This window comes from Pelodiscus sinensis, chromosome 24 (assembly GCF_052426305.1).
Source record: "Pelodiscus sinensis isolate ZL-2025 chromosome 24, ASM5242630v1, whole genome shotgun sequence".
Taxonomy (NCBI): domain Eukaryota; kingdom Metazoa; phylum Chordata; order Testudines; family Trionychidae; genus Pelodiscus; species Pelodiscus sinensis.
In genome coordinates, this window is record NC_143075.1 from 9,986,973 (window position 1) to 10,001,877 (window position 14,905).

Sequence of the window (14,905 nt, forward strand, 5' to 3'; positions counted from 1 at the left end):
AGGCCTGTCCCAGCTAATGATGTTGGATGTGTTAGCAGAGGACTGGGTGGTATCCCACTGGAAGCCTTCCCCACTCTGCACACCTGTGTCTTTATTAAAGAATATTTTAATGTGAATGTAATACTTCTGAATGTCCCTGGAGAACAAACAACTTGCTCCATTTGTCCTAGGTCGGGGACAGCCAGGCTCTATCCCAGACATGTAGGCACCACTCCCAGAGGGAGGAGGGGAGTTCAGTCTCTTGGGTTCATTCTGTCCTAGGTTTCGCTGCTCAGATTAACAACCTAGGGTCCCATCAGAGCAAGCTAGGGTGGTGGCTTCTGAGAGTTCCACATAAGCCACCAAACCACCATTAAATGGCAGCCAACTTTTGATCCTTACTACCAAGGGCTGGGTTGGAACATGTGATCTGCAGCCCTTATCGATCTCCTATGCCAGCCAATAGTCTATAAGGGTATGTCTACACTACCCCGCTAGTGCGAACTAGCGGGGTAATGTATGCATACCGAACATGCAAATGAAGCCCGGGATTTGAATTTCCCGGGCTTTATTTGCATAAGCCAGCCGGCGCCATTTTTAAATGCCGGCTTGTTCAAACCCCGTGCCGCGCGGCTACATGCGGCATGGGCTAGATAGTTCGGACTAGCAAGCCATTCCGAACTATCTGTACACCTCGTTCCTCGTTCCACGAGGCGTACAGATAGTTCGGAATGGCTTGCTAGTCCGAACTATCTAGCCCGTGCCGCGTGTAGCCGCGCGGCACGGGGTTCGAACAAGCCGGCATTTAAAAATGGCGCCGGCCGGCTTATGCAAATAAAGCCCGGGAAATTCAAATCCCGGGCTTCATTTGCACGTTTGGTATGCATACATTACCCCGCTAGTTCGCACTAGCGGGGTAGTGTAGACATACCCCAAGAGTGGTGGCCATATTGTGTCTCTTTTACTGTTAAAGTGCAACTAGCTGAGCTCCCATTCTCCATGTACCAGATTGGGTGCGGGACGAGACTTGAGACCTCTGCCCTGTAGGATTGCCAATGTTCACAGCAATGGCATGCGGTCTGTCTGGTAGGAAAGTTGGCAACCCTATGCAGTGGCATTGTGAGGTAAGGGAGGGAGGGAGGTCTTGGGGCTTCACCACTGCAGGGTTCACCTGCCAGGGCTCAAGGGTTCTATCTCTCAGAGATCAGAGATCTCTCTGAAGGCTGAAGCCCCATACCCCATCAGATGCCTCCTACGGGGTGAAAGGCTCAGCCCCCTGAGGTGTGTCCTGGTTCCTGAAACTCTGAAAATTGCCTTATGCAGTTTGGAGGGCCAGTACATTTGGACATCCCTGGCCCATAACCTTTTGTGTTAAAGGACCCCTCCCCAAAAGAAACCTTGTGCCCATCAAGAACCATAAGGAGCCCCTTTAAGAGTGGCAATAGAAAGAAATAGATGTGGCAGGCGTTGGGATGCGGCGGCTGTGTCACAGCACGCAGCCGCAGAACTGAGCCATCTAGAAAGGGAAATGAAGAGAAGCACCACCTTCTAAGTTCCCCGATAGCTGCTTAATGAGCCCAGCCCAGCCAGGGGCTCAAGACTCAGGAGGGAGGGGACATGTCCCTACAGGCTGGGAGAGGCTCGCTGCTCTGTCCTCAGCAGGGAGCTCCTTGCGCAAGTCCTGAGCCCCTGGGCAGGGTTCATTAAGCTGCGATGGGGCTGTGCTGCTGCGCAGCTTAGTGGAAACCTTGACCTGATACAACACCCCCGAGGGAGTTTCTGGAGTTGAAATGCAATTGTGTGAACTGGAATTTGGCTAAGACCCTAAGGCTAACAACCTGCTCCTAACAAAATGCCTTGGAATCTTAAAAAAACCACACAGATGGACTTTCATGCTCGTGAGCACATCATTAATATCTCGGCTTGGATGTGTCCAGCAAAAGACAGTCCCCTGCTGCACAGACATAGCATTGCAGGGGGCTTTGCTCCCCTCTCCCCTGGGTTTTTACAGCCAGGGGGACTGCTTCTGACTCCCCCTTGGGCTAATCTCTGGCTTGGTTAACCCTCCACCCATGTAAAAGTCTAACGCCTCCTGGGGTAGCATGAGTCAGTCCAAATAAATATTCACACCAGTCTTCAAATTAAAAGCTCTTCCATTCCCTCAGGCTTCATTAAAGCTTACCTACCTGTTCAGCCCTAATCCAGAGCTTCTCTCTCTCAGAGATGTCTCCTCTGCAGTCTACAACTGAGCTCCCTTACCCAGCTTAGCGCCTCCTCCTCTGGCCAGGAGACAACTAGTTACTCCCCTCAAGGGCACAGCATATTTAAGTGGGTTCTTTCCCATGCGTTGGGGGCTAAGCCCTATCATGCCCCTCCACCACTTGGGACTCTGGCCTAAAAGCAATCTAGTGGAATGAGTTCCATCCACGGAAAACTCCGTTAGCATCACTTTCTGGAGGAACCAGTATGCCCCCAAGGTCACCCCACCCCTCCCTGACTCAGTGTCTATGATGCTAGAAAGGCCAGGTTTACACTAGATCTGGAAGGTCAGGTTAAGGTATGCAATTCCAGCTATGTAAAATACATAGCTGGAAAGTGCTTACCTCAAGCCGAGCTTGGAGCCGTCTTCAGAGGGAGGCCGATGCTGAGGCAAATAAATGGAACAGCGCTTGCAATGCTGCTTAACAATGAATGACTGTGCTGATACACCTTGTATAAGCCTAGGCCTCGCTAAGGCTTATCAGCTCTCTTCATAACTGTGTTCTTATGCAATTTTACTGTATTGGCACAAGGAAATAAGTAGATTAAGCATAATAAACATGCTTATGTTTAGCGACATTACCAACACTTCCACTGTTTGCATGGCTCTTACAAGACATATTGGGGTAAATTAGAGCTAAATAACAGCACAGAACACTGAGAGCCAGGACTGGTGGCTGTAAACAAACTTTATGGGACCGTGAGAAACTTGGCCACGCCCATGAAAAGCGAACATCCAGCTAACTAAAATCATGCCGGACCATGGATGTTGCCAGACCAGAGAGTGCTGGACTAAGGTTCAACCTCCATACGCATCTCAAAAAAGGGGGGGGGTAGGAGAGATAAACACAAAAATTGAAATTTCACCTTTAATCAACGGTGTTTGCTACTGATACAGAACTCATTCTCTGTGTGTGTAGTATATCTGTCATCTCTGCAGATATACAAGGGCACTCAACTACAGCACTGTCAACCAGTGAATGCTAGTGGCTACATATGGTTATCTATTGACGTATTGCAGACGGCTTAATCATTTCATGTTGCTGCTCATACTTGAACGCCTTTCAAAACAAAAATATTGCACATGACAAAACTCTTGAAATAAATCAGTATTAGCATTGTTGTTGTGCATTGCTGTTTGGTCCTGTGGAGGCAGGGAAAAGGGGGTAAGGGAATTTGTGTGTCGCCATCTTGGTCTTGTTAACAAAAGAGCAAGACTCAGGCTAAGTCTGAGACCTGACAACGCGAGAGTTGTGATAAGACGCTGCCTCTCGCCTCCATACAGAAATAAGGATAGAATACTGACTCTGGCAGAGACCTTGAGATAAGGAGCATCTGGGTGGAACTAAAATAACTGTTCGCCATTGGTGTTTGTAATGGGAAGGAGACTATTTGTTCAATGTTATTATATCTAATGGACAGTATATAAACTGCTTCATAATTGCTTGTATTTGAAGATCTGCCTCGGGGAGGACGGGGCTTCCCCCCCATCCAAATCAGTTTTTCCCTTGCTGCAGCTAGTATTAAAACTGTCTCTGGCTACTTGTTGCTCACAAACGCAGAGTGAGGACAATGTTTTCTTTCACAATTTGGTGCTGTGACTCGGAGGGCAACATCCGATTGAAGACAGTGATAGCGTTTGCGGACCGTTCCCCTTCACCCTCAGGGTGCCAAATGAGAGGTAAGAGACCTTTTGAAATCTCTACTTGGGTGTGGAGGAGGACTGCCTGTGGGGTCATCTACTTCTTGTGGGCTCACGCCATCCGAACCTCTTGAATCTGCAACAAGGTCAGACGCAAAGCAGTTTCGGGGGGGGGGGTTGCTTTGCCGCCCCCAAGTAGAGTTAGTTGTTGTGGTTATTGGTGGTGCCGCCTCGAGTACAGGAAGAAAGTTGTATTGCATCTGGACATCAGGCACCTGAGGTTTATGCAGTCCTGGGTAACTGCTGTGGTTCTGGGGGGAAACGTCTTGTTTGCCGCCCCTGGGGGGAACAGTGTTGGTTGCTGCCTCAAATATGGGTGAGATCCATGGAAAGAGATGCATCTCAATGTGGAAAATGTAGAAAACAAAAACAAAACAAAAAAAGGAGAAAAAAAAAAGGAGGTATCTTTGAAAAAAAGTGATGAGTATGAAGGTAATGCGTAGAGTCTGAATGCCGCTGCCCAGGTCTCTGAGAAGTAAGCTGATTCCAGCCGCACCAGGGCTCTCCCACGAGGGAGTTCTGAAAGCAAGGGGGGGTCAGCCAAACCTCGAGACCCAGCGGATGTGTGAGGGAGTGACGACTCCCCTTATTTCATGAGCTGCTGATAAGGTCTGACACTCTAGACCCAGCAGACCCCTTCTTTGGAGTGTGTAGAGTTAGTTCCCTATAAGCCGCTGAGTGGGCAGGGAGCGGACAGGATACTCCCCTGAGTGACTAAACTGGGTGGGGACCAGTCTAAGCACACCCCCACACCGCCGAAAGGCACCCCTGTGTACTATATGTACGTGCATCATGATCCAAGGACCTGTAGGCATTGGACGGATTGGCAGAGAAAGAAATTAATGCCCTGAGGGATGAGATTGAAGCTCAGAAAAGCAAAAATCCTCCCAACAGTGAGAAATGTAACATACAAGCAGCAGCGCCTCTGTGCCAAAAGAATGTACTAGGAGTGAGAGGAAAGGATTTCTCCGCTAGCATGCCCATATCTACTGTGCCACCTTTCCCAAGCTAAGGGGGGAATTTGGCACAACATTACCCCTTTACTCCTCTCTATGGGTATGTCTACACTACCCCGCTAGTTCGAACTAGCAGGGTAATGTAGGCATACCGCACTTGCAAATGAAGCCCGGGATTTGAATTTCCCGGGCTTCATCTGCATAAGCCGGGCACCGCCATTTTTAAATCCTGGCTGGTTCGAACCCCGTGCCGCGCGGCTACACGTGGCACGAACTAGGTAGTTCGAACTAGGCTTCCTAGTTCCACGAGGAGTAACGGTAGTTCGAACTAGGAGGCCTAGTTCGAACTACCTAGTTCGTGCGGCACGGGGTTCGAACCAGCCGGGATTTAAAAATGGCGGCGCCCGTCTTATGCAAATGAAGCCCGGGAAATTCAAATCCCGGGTTTCATTTGCAATTGCGGTATGCCTACATTACCCTCCTATTTCGAAATAGGAGGGTAGTGTAGACATACCCTATGCCCAGCCCATACAGGCTATACATCATTATAGATAGAGAGGAGGCACAAAAGATAACTGAAAGGGATCAGCTCTTCCCTATGGAAAAACAGGCTCTAGTACTAAATCTGCCCAATCCAAAGCGAAACGCCGGAGTTTTGGAATAGACTTAAGAGCTTGTGGGAAGTGTTCCTCCAAATCCTGAAGGAAGGAATTCCCGCCGACCCCTAGGCATTTTGCTTGGAAACATACACAGAACACAACGCAGGAGCAGGAAAGGGCTGCCAAGCAACTTCAGGAGATTCTCAAGCCCTTGTTAGCAAATAGATAACTACAGCCTCTCTGGCTGGAATCGCAGGTAACCCAAGGAAGTTTCACAATGCATGAGTGAGGGCTGTCCAGAAAAATATATCAATAAACAGTCAAAACCTTCCCCTCGCATGCCATTATATTGGCTTGAGGGCGTGGGAGGAGGTAAATTAAAAGCCACCCTAAGTCAACCAGTAGAAATTGAATTTGAAGATGTAATCACTAGAAGCTAAATCTGCCCTAACACAGACACACATTCTGTGACCTAGATCTCCGTACAGATCATGGGCAAGTGATCCACCCTAGAGTCAGCAGCATAGATCAACCCTGCTGCAGCTTGGCTGTTATGAAAACCCCTGTACTAAGAAGTTTAAAAGTACTATTAGCTGACTTCAATAATAAATATTTGAATAAAGCCATTTAGCAGGAATCAGGACGGACCATAAGACGAAAAAAGCATGTGAAAAGAGGGTAAGAGGTTTGGAGCCCGATAGGCAAAGTAGAAGGAATAAGGAAAGTAGAAATACAGTCATTGGAAAGTTAAATTAATAGGAATGAGGAAAATTTCATGAGGGACAAAGCAAGTGATGAAGGATATATGAAGGTGAGAAGTGACTCCATGGGAGAGTGGAAGGAATTAAGCAATTGTCGTAATGTGTGAGAAGGAAACCTGCTTTAAAAATGATTTCTTGCAGCCTCTTTTAATAATCCAGGCAAAGAAACAGTCAAATGTAAACATTTGGCTACAGACACCTTGTTAAATCTGCAGAGGGGAAATAAGGAATTCTATTGATACTTAATTGGCTAAATGCATAAAAGAATGAAATCTATACATTCAATCCTTAAGGTTAAATTTACTCTCTAAGAAAACAAATCATTGTTTTAAGAATCCAAGCCCTGAAACTTCATGGTGTCTCTGTTCAAGACTGAGTTGATAACACTTTTGGCTTGCTTTCAGATCCAAGGGTGTGTGTGGGTGCAGATTGCCTGTTTGTTCAGGAGGGGTGTGAGGCCCGCTGTTGTCCCTCCCTCCTTGAGTGAGCCTATAACATAGAATATGATTTTTTCAGGAAAAGAAAAGCTTTTTGCTTGCTGGAACAGTAACTGGCTAACACCTTGTGCTAAGGAAAAGCATTATAGCTTCACACATTAAACCTGATCTGTGATACAAGAGGAAAACTGAGACATGCCACCTTTAACTTAATAATTGAACAATGAAGTAATCCATCCAAACTCTCTGGTTTACAAATTAAAAGCATACCATTGGGTAACAGCAGGCTGTTCAAAAAAAAAAATTAGCAAGGAACATCTATAAAAGAAAAGTATTTTAAAACAATTATTTGTTTTCTGAGAGAGTAAATTTAACCTTAAGGATTGATTGTATAGATTTCATTCTTTTATGCATGTAAGTTACATTTCTCACTGTTGGGAGGATTTTTCCTTTTCTGAGCTTCAGTCTCATCCCTCAGGGCTTTAATTTCTTTCTCTGCCAATCTGTCAAATGCCTACAGGTCCTTGGATCATGATGCACATACATATAGTACACAGGGGTGCCTTTCGGCGGTGTGGGGGTGTGCTTAGACTGACCCCCACCCAGTTTAGTCACTCAGGGGAGTATCCTGTCTGCTCCCTGCCCGCTCAGCGGCTTATAGGGAACTAACTCTACACACTCCAAAGAAGGGGTCTGCTGGGTCTAAAGTGTCAGACCTTATCAGCAGCTCATGAAATAAGGGGAGTCGTCACTCCCTCACACATCCGCTGGGTCTCGAGGTTCGGCTGACCCCCCTTGCTTTCAGAACTCCCTCGTAGAAGAGCCCTGGTGCAGCTGAAATCAGCTTACTTCTCAGAGACCTGGGCAGCGGCATTCAGACTCCCCTCATTACCTTCATACTCATCACTTTTTTTTTGGTGCCTAACATGGGATCCTGAGTGGCATGGAGGAAGTAAGTATCTAGAGGAGGGTCTGCTGGCCCTGTAGGCAGAGATCGAGGAGTTGGTGGCCAACACCAAAGGCATATCAGGGTTGACTGTTTGAGGTACACACAGATAGGGAACACCGCAGACCATGCCAACCCACTCTGAGGCACTCAACCAGGCAGTAGAGGTCAAATCTATCATCGGGGCAGCGCCTTTACTTGGGGATGAATTTGAATAGTGTTCGCCAAATTATGTGGGAAGTTTTGATTTTAACATTTATAATAGTGCTGGTGCTGTACTGGTGCTTCCAAAGTAAATTTAAAAAACCCTGAAACTATTGCATTTAACCTGGTGGGTTAAAGAGAACCCTAAAGTCAAGAGAAAGGAACTATAGGAGTAAACTGAGGCAGTCCATGGTATCTTGCTGAGAACTTTCAACTCAAAAATTTGAGGTTCAAGAATACACAGATCCCTTCACACAGACAAAACAGCTAAACTTGACTCTGGTTTCCCTGGCAACCACCTTCCAAAAGGGCCTCACTTTGATAAGGCCAGTACCAAACAACCAAAGAACCGTGTGGGATTGTTTTTCATTTTTTGCTTTTATTTCTAGAAAATAAGCTTGGATCCAAAGGAGTCAGCTGGCTTTTAGCTCATAGAATAGAGACTCTTATGTCCATCAGGAAAAGACTGTTCTAGAAAGACCTTTACCAAGTTTTGCTAACCACCTGTCTGGACCCATGCTTCTCACTGCAAAAAGACCCCTCCATCTCGAAATGATCCTACCCCAACTGCTGATAAGCCTATCCCTCCTTCTGGTCCTGCTTTTCCTCCTGCAGAACAATAAGAGACGAGTACAAGGTGAAGTGCTTGTAACCTCTCCCTTGTCCACTGACAGCATTACCATGCATTCAGTATCTGCCAGAAGAACCAAAATATTACACGGTGACGTGCTAGTAACCTCTCCCCTGCATAATGCTGAACCATGACTGTTTCAAGAAAGAAGAAGAAATGTCCGCTCCGCTGACACTGCCAAAACCCAGAGATTTCTGACTACAAAAGGACATTAAGGACTGACCTTGGTGAAAGAAGCGAAGTACTGTATATTGGCAAGGAGAAACTTGTGGCAGTGGTTTGGGTTTCTTCCAGGATCTGGACTCTATGCTTATGGACGGGTACCATCAGCATGTACTGCCCTCGCTAATTGGTTTTTAAATGCAATTAACCCTTAAATTCCAAATACCCTTTAATTGGATTACCTTAGTACCCGACCGAGTTCAAAATCTGCCTTCACTCTTACCAGTGGTCCAGAAAAATCTCTGAATTGCAAGGTCAAATTTATGTGCTCCAAAATATATATCAGTTTGAGAAGCACGCTTTCCATTTAATCCATAGCACATTCTCTTTTGTGTACTAATTATGATGTTGTGTTATGTTACTAAAATTATAGAATAGCCCTATTATAGAATTATATTGAGATGATTTTTTTTGCTTTTTGCTTATTTTAGAAATATTTTATTGAAAAAGATGTAATAATAGAAATAGCTTTTATGTATTGCCTAAATATGTATTGTTGTTATAATTTGGAAATAGAAATGTAATGCCTAATGAAAATAGAAGTTTAGAAAGTTAGTTGTGCTAATAGCACAAAAGGGGGGACTCTGGAGGCAGGGAAAAGGGAATAAGGGAATTTGTGTGCAGCCATCTTGGTCTTGTTAGCAAGAGAGCAAGAGTCAGGCTAAGTCTGAGACCTGACAACGCGAGAGCTGTAATAAGACGCTGCCTTCGCCTCTCGCCTCCATACGGAGATAAGGATAGAATGCTGACTCTGGCAGGGGCCTTGAGATAAGGAGCATCTGGGTGGAACTAAAATAACTGTTTGCCATTGGTGTTTGTAATGGGAAGGAAACTAATTGTTCAATGTTATTATATCTAATGGACAGTATATAAACTGCTTCATAATTGCTTGTATTTGAAGATCTGCCTCGGAAGATCTGCCTCCCCCCCAACCGACTCAGTTTTTCCCTTGTTGCAACTCGTAATAAAACTGTCTCTGGCTACTTGTTGCTTACAAACGCAGAGTGAGGACAATGTTTTCTTCCACAGTTCGGACACACAGTAATTCCCGATCTTTTGTTCTTAATCTTATTGTTCCTCCTGCTCATATTCAATACTTTATTTCTAAACAATATCTGTATTTCTAAACAAGAAGTTTTGTCGTGAATGTGGAAAAAACCACAAAGAATGCATAGCATATTGAAAATAACATGGGCTTTTTCCAGGAAGCATGAAAGGAAGTTTAAGAATGTCTTTCTCATGATAACAAAGTTTAGAGGGGGAAACGGGTTAGTCTGTTTCAGCAAAAACAACAGGGAGTCCTGTGGCACCTGAAAGACTTTATTTGGGCATAAGCTTTCCCGGACTGGAGCATCTGACAAAGTGGGCTTCAGCCCATGAAAGCTGATGCCCAAATAAATCTGTTAATCCTTAAGGTGCCACAGAACTCCTCGTTGTTTTTACACATGAAGGTTACTTTCATTAAAACTACAATTATTTTCTCAAGTGTCATAAAATTCTCAAGCATGCTGTACATAGTGTTGTTCTAACTTGAGTTAGAAATAGAACTGAGAAGCAATACGACAGAGATAAGAAATCACTCCCATGTCCCTGTGTTAAATGCACTCATTGCACATACACAGCTATAAATATGAAACACAGATAGGGATCTTCAGAACAATGAATTTCAGGGCTGAGTCACTAACAAGTTATAAAGATGCTTGCTTGGTTTATTGGGAAATGGCCAATGATTTCATATAATTTTTAAATTAATGAAAGAAAGCTTCAGAGGGGTAGCCAAGTTAGTCTGTAACAGGAAAAACTTAAAAAACAACAGTCTAGTAGCACTTTAAAGACTAACAAAACATGTAGATGGCATCATGAGCTTTTGTGAACGCAACCCACATCTTCAGATGACGGGAATATTAGAAGTCCAGATCCAAGAATAAATAAGGGTATATCTACGCTACAGAAATTTTTTGGAAAAATGTCTGTTTTTCAAAAAAAAAACCTTAAGTTACGTCCACACTGCAATCACATTCTTTCAAACGAAAATCGAAAGAACAGAGGGGTTTTTCCGACATTGGAAAGCCTCATTCTATGAGGAAGAAGCCTTTTTCCGAAAGAACCCCTTCGGAAAAAGGTGTGTGTGGATGGGCAAGAGGGAGTTCTTTCGAAAGAAGAGGAAAGAAGAAAAAGCAAAGGTGCCTAGTGGCTACTCCATCCATAGTAATCACAGCTTAAATGTGAAATAGCGTCCATTTCAGTATGACGTTATCTTTCGAAAAAGTAGATCACTTTTTTGATGCGCTTTGGCAGTCTGGATGCTCTTTTTCAGAAGAAGTTTTTCCAAAAGATCTCTTCTGGAAAAGCTTCTTCCGAAAGAAGGCTGCAGTCTAGACATAGCCTAAGGGAAGGTGGGTAGGGGTGCTGGAGAAAGAAATAAAAGAAACACAAGTATGCGTAAAGTTCTATAGGGATTTTTCCATATGTATACAAAAACAGGCACTCAGATACTATGGTGATGAATGTTGTATGAGAGCTGATGAATAGAATAGAATAGAATAGAATAGAATAGAATAGAATAGAATAGAATAGAATAGAATAGAATAGAATGCTGTTGCTGGCTGTATTTTCTTAATGTTTCTAGGTAGACTTGCCTTGTTAACTCAGCAGTTACAGTTAGACAGAAACCTACTGGTGTGTTTAATAAGAAGGATGAAGAGCTGTCAATCTTTGCAACAGTGATCTTCAAAAGCGCCAAGTTGGAAAGAAGATGCCAGTTCCCAGAAGAAATAACATTCTTTGTAAATAAAAAAAAAAGTACAGTGATATATGCCCACATACTGTAATGTCTGCCACAATTAATTCAGTCTTCACATACACCTTGAAAACATATACAGTCATATATCTATATACCTGTACCTCTTTCAATTATTATGCTATATTTACACATTTAAAAATGAAGACTCAGAGGCGAAGGCTACATTACTGTACCTTGGTAGTAGATGTCTTTGCAGAGCAGGATTTGCAGTAGACACCAGACTGCCTTCAGTTTTGCTCTGACTGAGGGCCCCAAAGCTTTTCTTTTTTCTTTTACAACTGAACCTACACTGGGAGCTGTCTGGCCTAAATAGAGGAAAGCGATGACATCAAAAGGGGCTGGGACTGCTGAAGGCACAGAGATGATGGAAACATTCAACTCGTTTTCCAAGGAATAGGGAGTGAATGAACTGGAAGAACAAGTAGCACCCAGGGGCTATGCTGAGCTTAAATAAAACTGCATGTGTGTCTGATGGTTACATGCATTTTTAAAACATGTTTTTTTATAAATATTCATTGATGCATTTGTAATAGGGGCAGTGGAGCCTAGAAAATCCTATTCCCTCAAAGCTGAACAAAGTTCTAAACTATCAATAATGTGCCACCTAAGGAACGTCCTTTTTTTCTCTCCGTTATTTTCTGTGGCGTGCATTAGCATTGATTATTAAATCTGTTATGGCCTGTGTGGGCCCTGCCCATGGCTGTGCTTGAGGGAACTCACACATGATAGCCATTTGGAAGTTTGAAATTGCGCTCTGCATATTTTTCTTCCAGGACACTGGGTCGATTTTTTAGGGTAGCTCCTTAGGCTGTTGAGTGAGTGTGTGTGTGGGGGGGGAGTTAATTGTTTAAAGGCTAGTGAATCATTCCTCACCTGTGTGAGGAAAACCCCTCGGCAAGAATTCTGCTAACTTTAGGACCAGGGAAGAGGGGAGACAGAAGCTGAACTTGTGAGCTTGTTAACTTTGCCTCCTTCAACCAATGAGAGCCCTGGATTTTGTGACCACCCCTCCTCATCTGTGACCTCCCTTCTCAAGATCAAGAGCCTTTCATAGGATGAATAATGCAGAAACAGACTGGACAATCCTGAATGCATTTGCGTCTTGGCCTGCTCACAAAGGTATTTCAGACCTTGAGGCTAGATGCAGCCTGGCACTGCAAAGCGTTCCCAAGAAAGCTCATTAAAGCCCACGGTGCTGCATGTGTAAAGGCCCAGTTCTCTGGATGTGAGGAATATTCTGGCCCAGTCAAAGAGCCACAGATTTGGCTAGCAGAGGGTCACCCCTCTAGTTGCGCGCAGCAGTGGCAGAAATGCAGCCATTCGGCCGTGGGCCAAAAGGAGACCGACACTTACGTTCTCATGAAATAAAATTGAATTCCATCCCATTCACGCCTGGGGATTTATAAGGTTGTTCCTGAGGGATATGGCCCCAGGACCAGTGTTTTTTCCAAATATATCATTGTTTTGGAAAGAAGATCTAGATCAGTCCCAGAATGCTGCGGCTCTCACATCAGTGATGTGTCAAGAATGTTTAGCACCACTACAATGTACAGGCCTTTCTAAGCCAGATCTGCCGGCATCCATCAGCACAATTCCACTGAAGTCTGTGATGTTAAGGCAGTTTACACTATCTGAAGACCTGCCCCTCTCTCTCTACTCCATAACACTCATTGTGCAATAGAAAAGGACAACAATAAATCTTGGACGATGCAAAAATTGCACAACAAATACCCATGAAACACACTCTCCGTTGCTTCACATTGTCTGCAGGCCTTGCTTTCGTTAGGCTCCGGCTCTGGCAAGCCATCTGAACAAACACTTCTAGCTCGGAACATTTCCTGTAGGAAGCAAGTGAGTGGAACAGGATATGCAAGCCATGCTGTCCCTTGTGCAAGGAGCAATCATGCAAGAGGGTGAAGTTTCTCTCTGCGCACAGCTCACATGGCTCACTTGGACAGTTCAAACAAGTTACCACCTGTTGGAACGTTGGAGACAAATTGTGGATGCAGCTCAGAGGGACGTGCCATCAAGGAGGGCTCATTAGAGCTGCTAGAAGTGCTTGAAACTTCAGAATTCAGTGCCTACTTTGGCTGGGAGCAAACTGTTCCCACCTTTACCAGAACAGGACAAAGCGCCATTGCAAAACAAAGGGAACCTCTGACATTTGACCTTTGAAATAGTCAAGGCTTTTCATCACCACACCCCACCTCTGCCCCCTGCAGATCACCAGTCGTGAGCATTGCCTGGCCTCAACCCTGGCTTGCTTATTCGCATCATTAGACGTGCGAGCTGAAGCGTATTGATTTGGTACAATGCTCCCTGAGAAGAAACCGGAGCTGATTACGCATCAGCGTGAATATTGGTGCAGTCTCAGATCTAGCCCAGACCCAACAGACCAGCACAAAGAGGTCACTGTCTGGCTACAGAGACTAAAACTGCTAGAGGAGGGTCCCGAAACTCATTGCAGGTGACAACAAAGATTAAAATGAATCAATGCGCAGGCTCAATCAAGGGTAGCAGGGCCGTAAGCCTCGCTGGGTCCCTGGGTGAGGTGGGGAGGGGGAGATTCTGCTTCGTGTCCCCGAAAGGGGTGGTGCCTCAGGCCAAAGAGGGGAAGCTGGGAGTAGGCCACCTGGAGAGCACCACATCACCCCCTAGCATCTCTCCTCATACTGCCCAGAGTGCATTGTGATGTGCTCCAGCAGCAATTTAAATGGCCTGGAGCTAGGAGCTTCAGGCTCTTTTGTATCGCTTGGCCCTGGGGCATTTGCACCCATCAGGGGTGGCCCGTCCATATAAGTGAACTAGGCGGTCGCCTAAGTGCCAAGTTAAATGGGGCGCCAAATGGTGGCACAATATCATTGAGGGGTTTGGAGGTGGAGGCGCCGATTGCAGGGTTCACCTAGGGCGCCAGTTGCTGGCAGCTAGTCTAGGGCCACCCCTGGCACTCATTGGCTCCCCTCCCCCCCCACAAACACACCTGTCAGGCTCAGGAACTTAGGGAAAGCAGCCCTCAAATGATTGTTTTTCAACCCCTAACTTTCTTTTCTAGAGGGTGCATGTAAGATGGAAATTGGCTACGTCCTTGTGACGGGTTGTGCACACCCACAAAGGATTGGGAAGGGTGAAAGCGGCCAGGTCGGCCTATTAACTCCACACGCAGGGGATCCCCACACACTCCCCTGGCCTGCAGGCACTGCCCCCACAGTTCCCATTGGCCATGAACGGGGAACCACTGCCAGTGGGAGGTGTGGGGGCGGTGCCTTCAAACAGGGAAGCAGCCTGTGGAGTCACCTGCTTCTCATTCCAGACACCCCTGTGGGACATGCCGGTCTCTTTCAGGGGTGGTGCAGGGCCAGGGCAGGGGAGGAACCTGCCTTAGTTCCACTGCACCACCACCTGGGAG

At 45.6% G+C, this 14,905-nt stretch overlaps 1 protein-coding gene across 2 annotated transcripts in view; it reads right to left on the bottom strand.

The window, feature by feature from the left end:
- The window catches only part of SCNN1D (sodium channel epithelial 1 subunit delta), a 37,026-nt gene extending 24,727 nt beyond the window's left edge, over positions 1-12,299 (bottom strand). The window contains exon 1 of one of the 2 annotated variants that reach the window (XM_014575523.4): positions 11,673-12,299. The gene's annotated coding sequence lies outside the window, so the exon portion shown is untranslated. The remainder of the gene's footprint in view (positions 1-11,672) is intronic. The other variant, XM_075906271.2, reaches the window with a different exon arrangement.
- Positions 12,300-14,905: the final 2,606 nt, after the last annotated feature.